Source organism: Equus asinus, chromosome 17, assembly GCF_041296235.1.
Source record: "Equus asinus isolate D_3611 breed Donkey chromosome 17, EquAss-T2T_v2, whole genome shotgun sequence".
Lineage (NCBI taxonomy): Eukaryota > Metazoa > Chordata > Mammalia > Perissodactyla > Equidae > Equus > Equus asinus.
Window position 1 is genome coordinate 47,883,714 of NC_091806.1, and position 18,234 is coordinate 47,901,947.

Below are 18,234 nucleotides of genomic sequence, written 5' to 3' on the forward strand. Positions count from 1 at the left end.
AGGGCTTGGGCACTGCTCTAAATCTGGAGACACCGTCAGACGAGTTTCTCCCTCCTGGGCCTTCTGGTCTACCTGGGGAGACAGCTATGATAACAGATTTTTTAAAAATTAAAAGTAGTTAATGGCTTTTCGATTGTGATAAGTGCTATCCAGGAAGTGTCTGCTATGGATGGTAATCGGAGGGGCCTCACCCCGTCCAGGCAGTGAGGGAAGTGTCTACATCGTGTCCTGGAAGACCTGAGCCTCACGGAATGCATGTAGGAACTGGGGAAATACAGCACATTCAACACTATGATTCAGGTCAAAATTTCACTGTCACTTTTCTGTCATTAGCCCCCTGTCTCACAAATGGACTCTGGGGATTTGCTGGGTCCCAAATAATTAATAGTCCAATAAGCATTTCCTAAAACGGTGTGAGAATTTCTCTTTCCCCAGAAACAGGTACCCAGATGAACGGCCATCAGTCCGTCTAGAGAAAGCTAGAGGAAGACACACAGGACACATGCATCTTGTCACCCCAGGGTCTTTTCTCACGTAGACCTGGCTTCCATTCATTCAAGGACTCTGGTCTCAAAATTGCGTGAGCTAGCCTGTCTTCACCAGATGTGAAATATTCTTTGCTGTGTAAAGAAGGTAAGAGGAGCAACTCTTGACATGATCCCTGGGACCCTTGATAACAACAGCCAGAGATCTCAGTGGGTCAGACCAACCGCAAAGCTGTTCTCATCACATCTGCCCTCTTGCCTGTCACGATAGCCGTGTCTGCATTTTGCGTCTGGTGGCTAACTGCCGCCACCTGAAATTGCCCACGTCAGTTTCGTTCCATGTATTGAGTCAACATTTTAAAATTTAAGCTTAATATTCCCTCCTTCTAAGCTGTTCAAAGCTCTCCGAAGCAGCCATCCTGCCCATTACATGGGCATTCCTTGTCCCCTCCATCTATGGCAGCAGCCAGCAGCACCCCCAGAATCCTTCAGTGAGTTCACGACCTTAGGGGATCACAGGTGAGCACACCGTTAGCTGTTGGCCAGCGTGTAACCTTCCTGAGCGTGAACGAAAGTCTCTCTTCCTGTTAGCCCATCGCAGCCTGAAAATAAATTCAGAACCCCGTGAGGATCCATTGTGAGCACTGCTTCTGATACCAGTAGGGTACCATTTGGTGTTCTGTGTTTGGGAACCACTTGTATCTAACGTACACAAAGGAGGGATGCAAAGCAACCCGCAGAATTGAAGCAAGAAGCAAACAGCAGACACCGGCGATGACAGGAACCAGGGTTCTTCTGAGGATTTCAGGGATCATCTCTCTGGGCTTTGCAATGAAATAGCGCCATTCCGATCTCTTCCTCTCTCTCTGTGCCTCCCTTCAGCCTTCACGTTTTGGAGATTCTGATCGTTCTAGTTTGGGTCCTATGTTCATGCCTGTGGTTAGAGGCTGGTGTTACACGGGGTGGAGTAGGACAGTTCTCCAAATGGAGGGACACTGAGCAAACACATACGTCCACTGCTCCGCTTCTCCATGACCGATGCATCCTTCCAGTCCACAGAATAATGATGAAACGAGCACTCGTGAACCGCTCCCAGCCCCGGAAACACATCACCGGTCCCTTTGAAGTCCCTCATTTGCTGCCCCCCCCCGCCCCCACTGCTTTCCAGGCACACTGCCCTCCTTGACCCCACCAACCTGACCCCCCTTTCAGGGTCTCTGTGCTTCCTGCCTGGAAGGTTCATCCACCATTTAAAAAACGGAGATTTAATTCACGTGGTATAAAATTCAACCTTTAAAACTATATGATTCTAGGGTTTTCAGTGCATTCACAAAGTCGTGACCACCACCTGCTGCCCAGCTACAGGACATTCATCATCCCAAAGGAATTCCATACACATCCGCAGCCACTACCCGGGTCCCCTCGCCAGGCCCAGACAATCTGTAATCTGCTTTCTGTCTCTATGGATTTCCCTTTTCTGATTATTTCAGATACATGGAATCTAGAATGTGTGGTCTTTTGTGTCTGGCCCCTTTTATTTAGCATCATGTTTTCGAAGTTCATCCGCGTTGTAGCTCCCGTCAGTGGTCCATTCCTTTTTACAGATGAATAATATTCCAGGCATGGATGGACCACAATTTGTTTATCCGCGAATCAGCGGATGGACATTTAAGCTGTTTCCACTTTTTGGCTATTGTGAATAGTACTGCTATGAGCATCCATGAGGAAGTTTTTGTGTGGACATATGTTTTCATTTCTCTTGGGTCCGTACCTAGGGGGAGAATGCCTGAGTCACATGACAGCTCGATGTTGATGATTTTGGAGGCACTGCCAGCCAGATCGCCTTCCACAGCAGCTGCCCCATTTTCATTCCCACCAGCATCACACGAGGGCTCCAGTTTCTCCACATCCTTGCCAACACCTGTTACTGTCTGTCTCTTTTATTGTGGCCACCCTGGCGAGTATGAGCCCGCATCTTCCTGTGGTTTTAATTTGTCTTTCCCTGATGGCTAAATCTCGCGAGCTTCTTTTCGTGAGCCGATTTGTAAATCTTCCATTTGTATATCTTCTTTGGAGAAATGTCTCTGCAAGTACTTTGCCCATTTTTAACTGGGTTGCTTGTCTTTTTCTTTTTGAGTTGTAAGAGTTCTTTTTCTTCTTTTGTTAGGTGGCTAACAATTGTTGCCAATCTTTTTTTTTTTTTTTTCCTTCTTCTTCTCTCCAAAGCCCCCCCAGTACATGGTATGCGTGAGTCCTTCTGGTTGTGCTATGTGGGGCGCTGCCTCAGCATGGCCAGATGAGTGGTGCCATGTCCGCGCCCGGTCAGGCAGATTTGGGTTAAATCCCCAGGCAGGTTATACAACGTGGGTAAGCCTCGGTTTTCTCTCGTGTAACAACAGCACAGATGTCGAAATGCGTGTTGGATTAAGCAAACAGCAACACGGTACTTGTTCAATCAACAGTAACAGTTGTTATTATTATCTAGTGATTGGTGGTTTGGAAATCAAATAAAAGGTCACCTACAAGCTGTCACACATTAAGTTTCTGAACAGTAATCCCCACTAAGTAGTTTCCCAAAGGGATGCTTAATGCCTTTCCGCAGGAAGCATCTCGCGTTGTTCAAGGCGGATTCACTCTGAGCTCAGGCTACGGGGAGGAAGGGACTCTTGCTGCCAAAGGAGATTTAAATTACCCTGACTTGGGGCCTGCCCAAGTAAACGAGCTCCGACGCAGGAGAGACAGAGTTCCCACTCATGCAGGATTGAGCTGACAGAGAAAGTGGTCAAACCGCAGGGGCCAGGGGCAGGGAGCTCCATTAGTTTGGGTGTGATCCTTGAAGGCAATTCTTTGAACGGTTACATTGCTGATAACCTCCCACTCTCTGCGATTGGTAACATGGCTTCTGAATCAAGCAATGAACTTCCTGGATCAGATTAGATCAACATGGAATATGATGATGTGGGGCGAAATTAAATGTCCCCAAGACTTACAGAAGAATATCACGGGACCCGAATTATTCCTCAAGAGCAGAGGTGAAAATGTGGTTGCCTGTTAGATTTGTTTTGTTTGGCTTGAACAAATATGACTTGGTTGTTCAACATTCAAATATCAGAAGATTTGTCATTTTTTAAAAGGAAAGAAACAGATCTCTGGGTTAATTTAGGAGTGCTGTCAAAGGACTTCATTGTCCCAGGGCAGCCGTTGGCTGGAGCTGCGTAGAGGCGGCCCCCACTCCACGGCCCAAGTTCTCCAGTCGGCTGCCCGCCATGCTGTTCATTTCTGTTGCCTGCATGGCCCCTGAAGGGCTTTGAGATTCTCCCATCTTAGGAACCATCACCAGTTATTCAGTAAAGAGGAAATGGGGAAGGATGGGCAATCCTACAGTTTGCTGGATATAAGGCTGGAGAGTAAACGAAATATAGCCCTGAGTCATCACCTCACTCGTTCGTCTATCCTCCTTCTAACACGCCGAGTTGAACAGTTCTCTCCACGCCCCTGGTGGGAACGTATAGGAGTGTACAGAGATCTCTGCTGGGTGGCTCCAACCGGATTATTTGAGTCAAGAGTGGAGTTGTTGACTCTGGGTAGGTGGTATCCACACACATCTTCTACCCCCAACCTCTCCACCCGATGGAATGTTGTTTCTTTGCCATCCCACACGGAATGAAAACACTGTACATAAAAATGTGCAAGGCTGGTTGACGAGGCCCCCCCTGCGTCATTCGTTTTAAGCTGTGTTTTCTCTTACAAAAAGAGCGTTGCTTCAGTCGCCTGCATTTCCAAGTACAATGCCCAGCTGTGAACATCCTCTGCCCGCAGCGCCCGCTGGCAGATCAAATAATGGCAGCAATTCGGAAATAACTCTGGGGAGTTTCCCACCCGGAGCCTGATAATAACAAGGAAAAGTCAGGTACCGCATGCCTAGCAGTCCGAGCCTAAGCCCAGCCTGCAGCTTGGCTGTGGAGTCTGCCCAGAATGAGCACCAAGTAGCTCCATCACTGTGGTCCCTCCTCCTCGAGGCCACCCATCGTCCTTCAGCCCTATCTTTGGTCCTTACATCCTCTCCCTTGAAATCCTCTACTGCACCTGCTGCCGAGCCTGGGTTCCTCGTCGCCAGGGCCCTTGTTGGAATCAACATGCCTTCTCCTTGGGCACCTCTCACATAGTAGGTCTGCAGCAGTACTGAACTAGGCTCCCTGTGACCATCTTGGGACAGTCATTTGCCTTGCGTGGGGCATTGAGCTATGACTGTAGTGTGAAAACATCGCAGAACAACATTTTCATGCAGAGGGAATGTGCCAGAAGCTCTTCTTGGCCAAAGTGAGTCAGGTGGGCCCGTCAGCTCTGTTTGGGTGAACATGTAGAAGGGGGTTTCTCAACCTTGGCGTGGCTGACGTTTGGTCTGGATGATTCTTTGCTGTGGAGGTCTGTTCTGTGCACTACAGGACGCTTAGCGGCATCCTGGCTTCTAGCTTCTAGAGCCCAGTAGCATCCTTCCAGTTGTGACAACCCAAAATATCTCTGGGTGATGCCAGATGGTCCCGAGGGGAGGGACGTGCACAGAACAGTTCCGGCTGAGAACCACCGGTGTGGAGGGAAGGGCCTTGAAGACCCGGAGCTGTCAAACCTGCTGGGAAGATGACTCCAGGGACTGAAGCAGTTAGAACCAGAATTCGCAGGTCCTGGAATAATTTCCTCACCAGGGAAGCCATCACAACAGATCTGACACCATTATTGTTTCACTCTCTTTTCATGCAAAGTGATTTCTTCCAAACCAACTCCACCCCAAGGAGGAAGGCAAAAATCTGAATGGCTCACGTGTGCGGGTCCTCCCTGGACATCATCTGTTCCATTGCACCGTCGGGCACATCCTGCCTGGGCACCCCCATCCCCATGGCTGGAAGAGGGGAGGTTCTTCCCACCTGTGACCTTGGTGTGCCTGGTGGGTCCTGTGTCTGCTTGAGTGGTGTGGCCGCAGAGAAGAGCATTAATGTAAAGGCTTGTGTTTTGTAAGTGCCATGCATACCTAAGGAGTGATCATGATGATATCATCAAAGATTTATCCTTAGGATGTTTTGAGTAATTTGAATTTCCCAAATGGGAGAGGTTGAAATGGGTGAGTGTGCTCGCACCCACCCATGCACGAGTGTGCGTGTGTACAAAGGGGATGTTGGAAGAACATAGAATTGGAAGATAAGTCAGTAGGCTGAAGTCTTTTTAAAGAGTTGTGTGATTCCTAGGATGAATGGATCAATAGATAGATAGATAGATAGACAGACAGACACACAGGTAGTCATTTCTATCCTTGCATCCTCTCAAAGTTCAGACAGCCATTTCTTCACCTAGTCCATTTGTTAGGAAGGAGTCCATCTCAAAATGATCCTCGCAGAAAGAGAGATGATATATCTGTCTGCTGACTGCAGAATTTCTGCGATCTTGGCCCCTTCTGATGATAAAGCATAATTCAATCCCGCAAACGTGTGTGGAACACTGACTCATTATATTGCTTTGGCCACTCCTGGGTCTCTCAAAGTGCAGGGACGAACTCCTGGGGAGCCCCTCTCACCCCCACATCGAGCTGGCTCACCCCTGATGCCCTCAGAAGGGGATTCCTTCTCACGAGAAATAGGATTGACAGAAGGTGGCTCCTGTTTGTTTTTCTTAAGAAAATTATATACCAAGCTCCGTGTGGCAATGTCCCAGAAGAAAGACCACACGCAGCTGTAAGGGGACAGAACAGGCTGCGTTTCCATGCTTCCTGTTAAAAGTCATTTCTTTCGTGGAAAATGACACTGGCTGGTTTTCAATGCTTCTGATAGGAAATGGGGAGAAAGAGGCCCTAAAGGACTTAATGGGGCTGTGGGTGGATGTTCCCACAGACGTGACCCCAGGCTCTGCTCCAGACGCTGGCCCTGCCCTCAGGGAGTTCCCGGCTCATAGGAGAAAGACGTTTGTGATAAAAGAAAAGTCACTTTAATCCGGTGTGATAGGGGCCATACAAAGGAGGCGGCATCGGGAATTGGCTTCGGAAGAGTTGGACAGATTCCAGACAGGCACGCAGACAAGCTGGAGCCCAGAGTCCAGGGTAAGTACGTGGAAGGTGTCTTCCAAATGGTCTTGAGTGTCTTCAGTTCTTTATCCCCCCACTGCTGTTATGTCTGTGGGGGTTCCCCAAGACATTAGTAACAGCCCCCACGCGGAGAGGACTTTCTCAGACCAGACGCCCTTCTAGGTTTACTCAATGAGGCTTCCCAGCAGCCCCGTGGGGCAGGGCACCATCCGTCTCAATTTTCTGATGAGGAGACGGGCAGAGGGGGCTGAAGGAAGACCTCCAGCTGCTGAGAGCTGGAGGGAAAACTCAGTCCTGGGCAGCCTGACCCTCTATCTCGCCTCTCAGTCTGAGCGCTAACTTGCCAACAGCCAGAAATTCTTTGCAGCTTCTCCTATAACAGTGGGGAGCCTCTTTTCCCATTCTTCAAGCTGGCTGGACTGGTGACTTCTGTGACCAAAAACTTGCAGTAGAGGTGACATTGTGTAAGCTCCACATGCAGGCATCAAGAGGAACTACGACCCCCTCTCTTGCTATGCTAAGACCCTGAGCTGGCCTCTTGGAGAAGGAGAGGCCATGTGGAAGAGAACTGAGGCACCCAGCGACCAACCACCCACCCACTAGACAGGTGTTGGAGACCACCTTCAATCGTCCGGCACTGGGCGATCTGTTAGGTGAGCCCAGATGCACGAGAGAGCCCAGCAGAGACCAAACTGGCTCAGACCGGAATAAATACCCAGCCAACCTGTAGACTGGTGAATAATAATAAGATGATTGTTGTTGTAAGCCACTAAGTCTGGCGTGGTTGTTATGCAGCAAAAGTGGACTGACACATCTGCTCCACGGCCTCTGTATTCCAGATAAATGGCCCTTCCCACAACCTCCATGACCTGCTGTCAACTGGCTCACAGTCACCGGCTCCCCAGTACGTAGGGCATGGAGAACACAGAGAAGCTAAGGATATTGTTAAAAGTCACACAGAAATAGTCCTAAACCAGGGTTTGGCAAACTACAGCCCGTGGGCTAAATCTGGCCGCTAACTGTTTTTGTAAGTAAAGTTTTATTGGCATGCTGCCATGCCCATTCGTTTCCATATTATTGATGGCTGCTTTTGGGGCTACCGTGGCAGAGCTGAGTAGCTGAGGTCACAGAGCCTAAAATATTTACTGCGTGACCCCCTCATAGAAAAGTTTACAACCCCTCGTCTAGACTTCACACCCTCAACACCACGACCGTAGTTCTCAAAGTGCGGCCCCCGGACCGGCAGGATTAACTCCGCTTGTTAGAAATGCCGTCCTCGGTCCTCACCCCAGATCTAGGGGGTCAGAAGTGCTGGGGGTGGGGTCCAGCAACCTTGTTTTAAGAAAGCCCTGCAGGTGGTAAGATAAGACAACAAAACACAAACACTTTGACTGCAGGAATCTTTGATTACAGGTGACTGTTGATCCTCACGTTTAAAAAGCATTTTCTTTTATCCTCACTCCCAGCCTTTCGGGGACCAACAGCTGCTTCGAAGCCTTATTTTACTAATTTAATCTGCCTTCAGCAAGATTCGAGACCGGCTCAGAGTCACCCAGCAGCACACCTGCAGCCCCGCGAGACCCGTGGGTGAGCTGGGCGGCTGTGGAGCACGAAGTCCAACCTTCCTCGCGCCCCTCCGAAATAAATTAAATGTTCCCAAAGGCGTACAAGATGTTCGGAGCCGCTACAGAGTCTGTCAGAGCAACACCACGCCCTTATATTTAAGTAACAAAGTCTGAGTGAAGTAACCACCTCGTCTGGATTTGTCTCGATTTTCCTGGTTTTAACGTGGAAAGAACCGCGTCCCTGGAAACCTGTCAGTCCTGGGCTCACTGGGACAGTTGGTCCCTCTGTGTCTGGGGTTTAAAAGGCCAGGCTTCCCTGAGGCAAGCCCGGCCGGCCGTGCGGGTGATCCAGTGGCCAGGCTCGTCAATGAGCGTTTCCTGATGAATTACCGGCGCTGGGGTCGGGGAGCAGAAAGGCAGGGCCGAGGTTAGTGGTCAGATGAGTACGAGGGCAGTTACCACCCAGGGTCGGGAGTCTTTCGTGGGGTTCCCACCAGACTGTGGGCCCTGGGAGATGTTACTCTTCATTTCTTTCTGCACAGCAGCTTGGTTTCCCGTGTGCCCTGGGTGTCCCCTGGTGGCCATTCACTAGACCGCAGCTCTCATGGCTCTGGCTCCCACTCCAGGTTCTGGGAAGGACTCATTTCCCTTACTCTTCCTTCTGCAGCAAACTTACTCCTAACACGATACATAGTAATGTAACAACATTTAAAAAAAAGTTTCTAAAGTACTAAGGCAAAAGGGAAAGGCAGTTTCAAAACATTTGTACTTAACTAAAACATCCACTTCTGGGTCCTGAGAGGACACGAAGATGCAGTCCGTGTCCTGTAGAAGCAACGAGTCATCGAGTGCAGGGGTCCACAAACTATAGCCCCAGGGGCGGAATCTGGCCCGCCATCTGTTTTGGTAAATAAAGTTTTATTGAAACACAGCTGCGCCCATTTGTTTACATACCCGCCTGTGGCTGCTTTCTCCCTACAACGGCAGAGTCGGGCACCTGCGACAGAGACCCTATGGACCACAAAGGCTGAAGTATTTACTAACTGGCCCTGTTCAGAAAAAGAGAGTCCACCTCTGGTTAAGTGGGTTGACAGAGACACCGACAGAAGCTTCCATGATGGAAATTCCATGATGGATTTGATTTCCCATCAATTCATTCATTCAAGAAACTGTAGCGGACCTAGTGTGTGCCAGATATCGTTTCTGGCCAGAAAGCATTCCTGTTATTTTCAAACTTGAAGAGCTCTAGTAAATTCAATTTGGACGATGTTATTCCAGTTCCTAGCATTTTCCACCCAAAACAGCTTTTCACTCACTTTTTTTGGCTTCTACCACCCAGCCCGCCATCCAGACCAAAGGTTCACCATTTCAGCACAGACCACCCTTCTCTGCTGGACTGAAATTTATCGGGGGCCCTGTCTCCACCTTCACTCGTATCTCCTGATCGGTCGGAGGCCAAATTCGCCTTCTATAGGGCATGTCAACAATGAGGTGTCAATTCCAGCCTGGATGATGCCCGTAGGAAGGGGCAGGCAAAAGCATATTGATGAAATCTGGGTCCAGTTGCACTCCTGTTGTTGTCCAGCCCAGACTCTGCTGTGTTGATGCTTAGCTCTCCATTAGGGACCTCCTCATTTGCAGAAGCGTCACCTGGCTTGTGTCGCTGGCAAGAAATGCAAGTGCTTATGAATTTCAAATACACATTTGGGAGAAAATTCCAACTTATTTTCGTTTACAAGCGGCCATGAGCAGTACAAGGTGGAGCCTTCTCCTCCTCAGAGCCCTTGTTTCGACAAGGACTTCGGGGTCTGTGTTTAGACATGCTAACAGAAACCCAGGGCATGTTCCTGCTTCTGCCAGGAGCCCCCGACTCTGGGGGCTTGGAGCCTGAGCCTGCACACACCCAGAGAAATTCCAGAAGTCCAGACGCTTTTAGAATTGAACGGGGCCACAGAAGTAATTTGGTTCAATCCTCACCTAGAAAGAAGTCTTTTTTCATAGCTGGAGGAAGAAAGTAAAAAGAAGCATCGAGAGAGAACGCAGCACGTGATAAGAATGTTTCACTGTTCAGGGGAGAGCTTTCAAAGAATAGTTTTCAGTAGAATCTCAGCTTGGGGTGAAACCGTAATTTTCCTACATAATGAAGTTAAAACTCTCAAAGCACACCTTGCTCGCGAGTGTGCAACCGTCCCCCCTCTCACCTTTGCGTCCCTGGAAGAGATGTGGTGTCTGAGGGCCTGGTTCTCCGGGGGGGTTGCGGTTTTCAGCAATTGTTGGTGTTGCTCAGTGACATTTCCTCTTCCTGTTTAAAAAAAAAGAAGACGTTTCCCAAAGACTTTAATTAGACACTGAAAGCACCTGGGCCAAAACAGAGCTACTGAACAGAAGAACTGCGAGAAAACCGTCCCCAGGGTGACCCGCTGGCCGCCTCTCCACCCGTCTCCGCCAGGGAGACCACCCTCCGAACTACTGAGCGGTCCGGCCAACTGAAACTTCACAGAACGCAACACTTTTAAACACGCAAGCATCTCTACAGGAAATTACAGACCTCTCTGCCTTCTTAACCAAGGCTGCTGGGTGCAAGGTCACCTTTCCCTGGTGGCTTGGGGCCACCATTATGCACAACAATCGCACTGTGCTGTAATATGGTGACCTCAGGGGCCTTGCACTGGGGCACCAGTCCCAGCCTGAAATGGCCCTGATGTGTCATCTTTAGTTTGTATGTTTGCCTTTCTACTTTTTCTATGTCCCCCTTACGGTTGTTTGGGGCCCTCCAGGGATCTGTTCTGCCACAAGCAAGACAACGGGGACCCCAGCCCCAGTTCGACCCCTCTGTGGCCTTTGCCTGGATGGAGAAGCCTGGGCTCTGGAGAGAGACTTGACTGCTGGGCGGAGCTACCCTCAGCGCTGGGCAGGGGAGGGTGGTACACTGGACGAGGGCCCCGGTGTCCCAGCCTGGACCAGGCAAGGACGGAAGAGGCTACAGTTCTCCTCTGTGGGCAGGACATCCCAGCACGTGGACTGGAAGGACAGGGCACATCCCGTGTGGAAGGGAGGAGGGCGGCTCAGTGAGGATGCCTCACCCATCCCATCCCGGACAGTGGGCTGGCACTCACACAAGGCGACTGGACTTCTGGACCCTGGGCTTACTTACAGGCACAGTGGCATTGGGACGAGGACATGGAGGCCACCGTGGGGTAGTTAACCCTAACAGCCTTGCTTCCATATGGCAGGGACCCAGTTCCTCATGCCATCTCCACGGACACCCAGGAATGGCCCCGTGGATGCTGACTCTCATCACTGGGGACCGGGACCCAACAGGAGAAATCCTCTTTTCCCTCCACATTTGCTGCTGTAAGTGCGGAGGGCTTGGAAACGGAATTCTATGTATAAAAAGAGATAGGAGGCTACGACCGAGAGCCTGGGAGGAGAGAGAAGTCACAGCTTCCTGATCGAGAGAAAACACCTGGACTTGGAGCTCCTGTGTCCTCCCGTGTGAGTGGGAGGAATGGCCCGCATCACACCCATCTCCTAGGGTCGGGGTGAGGAGCGAGTGAGTCCCCGCCCGGAGAGGCCTGAGGAGTGCCTGTCCTGCGGTCTGTGTGAGGTGAATATGGGTCACCATATAGAGGAGGGGGTTTCTGTTTCCCCTTTTGTCCGTCTGCTCAGGAACTCTCGGCCCACCGCCAGCTTCCTCTGCTCCCAGAGGGTCTGTACAAAAAGCTGCGGCTCCAGCTGCCCCTGCCTGGCACTTTTCTCCCCAAAACCCGCTGCATGGCTTTATTTTCTGTGCCTGCTGGTGACGCTCCGCCCAGCGTCTTCCTCCGTGGGTTCTTTTGAATGAGCTGCCTGGCTTGTTTCCTCTCTTCCTGAAAGACACAATGTACATAGAATAAAGGGTATACATTGCAAGCGTACAACAGGATGACTCTTGACATTTGCCTGATCCGGTGTAACCAGATCAAGACACCGAATGTTTCTAGTCCCCAGAAGGTACGCTCTCTCCCCTTCCACATCGTTTACCCAGCTGCCTGGCCCCTGGAGGTACCCACTCCCTGTCTTCAGTGCTACCATGAGTGTTGGCTGTCCTTGGGAACCATATCAATGGAGTCATACAGTGTACGCACTGGGGTCTGGCTTCCTTCACTCAATGTCATGCATGTGAGCCATCACATGCTGTGTGTAGCCCTCGAAGGTTTGTTTGTTTCTCTCCATTGCTGTGCTGTGTTCCACTGTGTGGCTGTACCATCATTTATCCATTCTACTCTTGACGGACACTTGGGTTGTTTCCCATTTTCTTTTCGCTATTCAGGAATGATGCCGCTGGGAACGCTCTTGGGCGTGTCTTTTGACGAGCATAAGCGTTTCATCCCTGGGAAGCAACCACGAGTATGGGTGCTAGCTCTGAGGATTACCAATGCTTGGCTCTAGGAGATGCAGCCAAACACCTTCCCCAAGGGCTTGTACCAATTTGCACCCCCATCGCAACGTGAGGACATTCCTGCTGCTCCAGATTCTCACCCACAAGCAGGCCTCCAGCCTGTTCTTCTCCGTTCTAGGGGAGGCCCAGCAGCTGTGGTTTTCATTTGCATTTTCCGGATGACTCATGATGTTGAGCGCGTTTTCATAGGCTCATTGGTCATTCTGTTCAAGCGTCTTTCTCAATTTTAAGAATTACCTTGTCATGGTCTTCACGATTTGTAGGAGTCTCTTGTATCTTCTGGGCGTGAGTCAGTACTCTGGCGGGTGGAAGTGTGATGGCAAATCTCTTCCCTCCTTGTAAACGGCCTTTTCACTCTTAACATTTGCTTTTGGTGAAACGAAGTTCTTGACTTCAGGGAAAGCCAATTCCTTTTCTTTTTCTTTTGTGGTTAGTGCTTTCATTGTCCTGCTTAGGAAAGCTTTGCCTAACCAAGATCACTCTCTTATTGTTTTAAAAAGATTTATTGGTTTCGGGGCTGGCCCCGTGGCCGAGTGGTTAAGTTCGTGCGCTCCGATGTAGGTGGCACGTGTTTCGTTGGTTCGAATCCTGGGCGCGGACATGGCACTGCTCATCAAACCACGCTGAGGCAGCATCCCACATGCCACAACTAGAAGGATCCACAACGAAGAATATACAACTATGTACCGGGGGGCTTTGGGGAGAAAAAGAAAAAAGTAAAATCTTTAAAAAAAAAAAAAGATTTATTGGTTTACATTTTACATTTAGCTAGTGGTCCCTGTCAATTTTTTATATGATATGAGTTGGAGTCAAGATTCATTCTTCTCCATCTGGGCATCCATATGACCCCAAAGTTTGTATTTATTGTTTTTTTAATTTCAAATATTTTTTTATTGAAAAAACCCTTCTTTCCCCCCTTGACTGTAAGGTGCCTTGTCACCTGACCAAATTGTCCAATACAGAATATATCCATTCTTATCTAGGTCCTCTTTAGTTTCTCTCAGAAATATTTTGTAGTTATTAGTGTACAGCAAGTCTTGACTTTTTTTTAAATTAAATTTTATTCTAAGTGTTTTGTGTTTTTTGGATGCTTTAGTAAATTGCATCGAAAAAAATCTTCATTTTTTGTGTTTTTTTAACTAGGTTTTTTGCATTTTGACCTTGTATCCTACAGTTTTGCTAAATTCACTTACTCATTCTAGTGGCTGTTTTATGGGTTCCCCTGGATTTTGGACACACACAGTTGCGTCAGGGGGTCCCCAAGACCACGCTCAGGTTCCGTGACTCACCAGGAGAATTCACAGGATCAGCATATTACATGAAACGAAGCAAAATCTGAACCAGATGAAAATCAGCAAAAGGAGAAGACGCATGGGGCGATGTCTAGCGGGGCCCAGGGGCTTGCCGCCGGGGAAGAGATTAGAGAGTCAGGCCCAGTGTTCTCCCTGAAGGTGGGTCACACAGCCACTGCTTGGTGCATACGAGGAGTCCTGACTTCCAGAAGGAAGGCAGGTGTTCAGCAGAAACCGTATTATTTGCACCTACCAGTTCCAGTTTGGGGGGCCTCTGCCCAGAGCTGAGTCCCAGATGCCACTCAAGGGCCACGTTTGCAGGCAGGCCTTTCCCAGGACAACAGTCCAGGCTGTTCCGTTAACTCCTTTCTGCACCACAACCTTGTGAGTTGTGCTAATTTACTTAAATTGTTTTCAATCTATGTGCCTTTTTACTTATTTTTCTTGCCTTATTTTAATCTCTAGGATCTCCAGGATAAGGATAAATAGAATAAGTCACTGTGGTTGTTTTTGCCTTGTCCCTGATCCTGTGGGGATCAGTATCTCCCCATTAAATAGAACATGAGCTGTAGGGTTTTCGCGGACGTGTCCTACCAGGTGGAGAACGTTCTGTTCTGTTCCCGGTTTGCTGAGAGTTTCTATCAGGAACTGGCGTCTTGTTTTATCTAATGTTTTTTCTCCCTCGATTGATAGCATCAAACTATTTTTCTTCTTTATCCTGTTAATGTAGTGAATCACGGGGATTGGTTTTCGAGCGTTAAAACAACACTGCCATCCTAGGATGAACCCACTTTGTCACGACGTGTTGACCCGGGAGGCGGTTCTGGCTTTAATCCGCTAAGATTACACCAAGGCTATTCTGTATCAGATACCGGGCTACAATTTTCTCTTTATGTAATGCCTTTGTCAACTCTTCTGCTGAGTTAAACTGGCCTCCTAAAATGAGTTAGGAAGTGTTCGTTCAGCTTCTCTGGTATGAGAAAGTTATGCAATAGAGGCAGGATTCCTCTGAAAAGTTTGATAGAACCCACCAGTCGATCCATTTGGGTCCGGCTTTTTCTTTGTTGGAATATTTTTAAATTAAGAATTCAATTTCCTTAATAGATGTGGGGCCGTTCAGATTTTCGATGTCTTCTCATGTCCATTTTAGCAACTCCTGTGTCCGGCTGCCTCTATGTCCCCAGCGTCACTGGCAGTAAGCCGGGACCCCTCGAAGCCTGCCCACACTCGTTTCCCTTCTCCCTGGGACTCCTGTCCAGTGTCAGGAAACCATTATCTCATACATATTGTCCGGTTTTTCGGTTGTTCCCACTCCACCAGAACTTACTTTTCCTCGTCTTGTGAGAACGACACGAAAGGCAGAACACGCTCCAGGGAGCAGGAGGAGGCCCCTGGGTCTCTCTCTGTCGCCTGCTGCCTGTGCAACCTCAAGCAGGTCGTCCCCCCTTCCAGAACTCCTCTCCTCCCAGGGCGGCCGTATGAAGTGTGGAGCTTCAGCAGACTGCGCCCTGGGTGTGCTTGATCGATACCCACGTTCCTTCACCACCTGCGAGCGCAGGGGGCCAGACTGTGGGTGGTTCCGTTTCTCTTTGGGTCCAACATCTGTAGTTCCTGGAAGATGGAGGCGGGCTTTCTCTGCGCTGCCACGGGGCCGCCAGGTGTCGGTCTGATTGTCTGAGCACGATGGGGTCTCTCTTGCTCCCTGTTCAGATTCCTTGCCCTGTGGATTCTGGCAGCTAGTCTGATACCATCCCCCAGTCCATCGATTAGGTGTGCCAAGGATGGCACTCGATGCTCAACCCACATCAGCTCGCGGGTGGTGCATGCACTTCTGCCCACGGGGGAGCTGAGAGTGTGAGCGGACTTGCTCAACCTGCGCAGCCGGGGCTGGGGCGGGGCCTGTGGAGGCGCGTGAAATGATGCCTGGGTCGTCGCTTGCGTGGAAAACAAGTCTGTGGTAGTCTAGAACTGAGCTCTGCCTGAGCCTGCACCCTCCCCCCTGGAGAGGCCTGGGAGCCTCCGGGCATAAAGGCCACTGCCCCCAGGAGTCGTGAGCCGGGTTCCTGCTGCCCGCCGGGAGGGCGGAGAGGGCGCTGTCAGATGCTTCTCTGCAGCGCGGGCGCCTTCGTTCTGCCTGTTGACCTGTGTCCTGGGGAGGACAGGTGTTCCGCAACCGGTGAGGGCTGTGTGTTTGCACTGGAGTCCACCTGAGCCCTCATGGCACAAACACAGGGCCCTGACACTCCCTACCACTCAAGACCCTGTGTCGACTCCTGCCTGAGGGGGACAGGGGGCTGTACGTGGGCTCACACAGGATGTTGTCTCTCTCTCCTGGCTGCCTGCAGAGCAACGCGGGGCAGGCACCGAGGCCCGTGCTCCCAGAGAGGGCCCTCCTCCCCCCATCCCAGACCGAGCCCTGAGGGTCCTCCTTCTCGTAAATGCCTGGTCAGAACATCTTCTCCAAGGTCACATTGCCTCCTTCTCTCTCTAGAGTCTGACACCTCTGCCCTGCAGTGGCACGGGCCTTCACCCCAAACCTTTTGCTCTTGGCACCCTTCACCTCAGGCAGACAGACCAGAAACCTGCCGACCTCCCACACCCAGACGCAGCCCCGTGTCAGCTGACGCCCAGTTAGAATTCTTGACATGGAGCGTTTCCGAAACCAAATTGTCAGGACCTTGACCGCCAAGCTTTACCAGCAAGGGTTTCCATCACAGTCGTTCTGTAACCACCAAAAGCAGTCTTCCACTCGCCACCAGACAAGCCAACAGTCCAGAGGCAAGGCGGTAGGAAAGAAAGGGTCTTTTTATTACAGCTGGCCAGCAAGGGGGAAGGTGGTGGACTAGCATCCCAAAGAACCATCGTGGGGCCGGCCCTGTGGCCAAGTGGTTAAGCTCCCATGCTCGGCTTCCACGGCCCAGGGTTCTGCCGGTTCCGATCCAGGGCACTGACCTAGTACCGCTCATCAGGCCATGTTGAGGGGGTGTCCCACGTAGCGGACCCAGAATGACCTACAACTAGAATATACAACTATGTGCTCAGGGCTTTGGGGAGAAGAAGGAAAAAAAAAAGATTGGGAAGAGATGTTAGTTCAGGGTAAGACAGAGAGAGAGAGGGAGACAGAGAGAGAGAGGGAGAGAGACGGGGCGGAGAGAGACAGAGCAAGACAGAGAGAGAGGGGGAGAGACAGAGAGAGAGAGAGGGAAAGAGACGGGGGGGAGAGAGAGAGAGAGGGAGAGAGACAGAGAGAGAGAGAGGGAAAGAGATGGGGGGAGAGAGACAGAGCAAGACAGAGAGAGGGAGAGAGACAGAGAGAGAGAGGGAGAGAGACAGGGGGGAGAGAGACAGAGCAAGACAGAGAGAGAGAGGGGGAGAGACAGAGAGAGAGAGGGGGAGAGAGACAGAGAGAGAGGGAGGGAGAGAGACAGAGAAAGAGAGAGAGAGAGGGAGAGAGAGAGAGGGAAAGAGACGGGGGAGAGAGAGAGAGGGGGGGAGAGACAGAGAGAGAGAGGGGGAGAGAGACAGAGAAAGAGAGAGAGATAGAAAGAAAGAAGGAAAGAAAGAAAGATCTTAAAACTACAAAATTCTGAAGCAGCTCTATAGGGCAAATGGGCTGGAGGGGGTCTCGGAATGTTGGCCATCTGGTGGGGTACGTAGTCCTTGAAACTTCAGATCATCCCTTTCTCTCGTGACTGGTGACAGATACCAGCAGAGGGCTTTTTCCTGGAGGTCATTACACCCCTGGGAAAACTAACACAGCTATGGCCTTATCAGAATGGGAAGGACTAGCCATAAGCGGAGCCTACGAGACAGCAGAGCCTGCATATTTCTCACAAGCAGGTGCGTGCTTATCTAGGCTATGTGCAAACTAGAGCACTGCTGACAAGGAGAAGGGGGGTTATCTTGCGGATCGGGGCCATTTACAGTCCTAACACGGTTCCCCTCTCTAACATGGCTTCCCTTATGCTAACCTGCGTCAACCACGGGCTGTATTTATCTTAGCTATTTAGGCGGCGCTAACAATTCATGACGTGCAGCCGCGGTGGAAGCTCTGCTTCTGGAAAGGGGTCCGAGCTGCGGGCCTCGCTGCCTTTCAGCTCACGTGGCCTTCTTCCCTTTAGACATCGGTTTGGGGAGAGGGGTGCAGGGGGGGTATTTGAGGTGTATTTGCCTTTTTTTCTTCTTTAATCCTGAGTGACCTCCTCCAATCTGCCCTGAGAAGGAATCCTTATGTCACAGACACGGCTTCTGGATTTGGCAGTGCCGTGCGGAGCGCGAGCTGAGGCTGGAACAGCGGTTTTCCCATTAAGACTCGCATCCAGTCTGTGCATCCAAGAACCCCAAGAGGTATTTGTGTCCCCCAGGGCCTGTGGGCAGCACG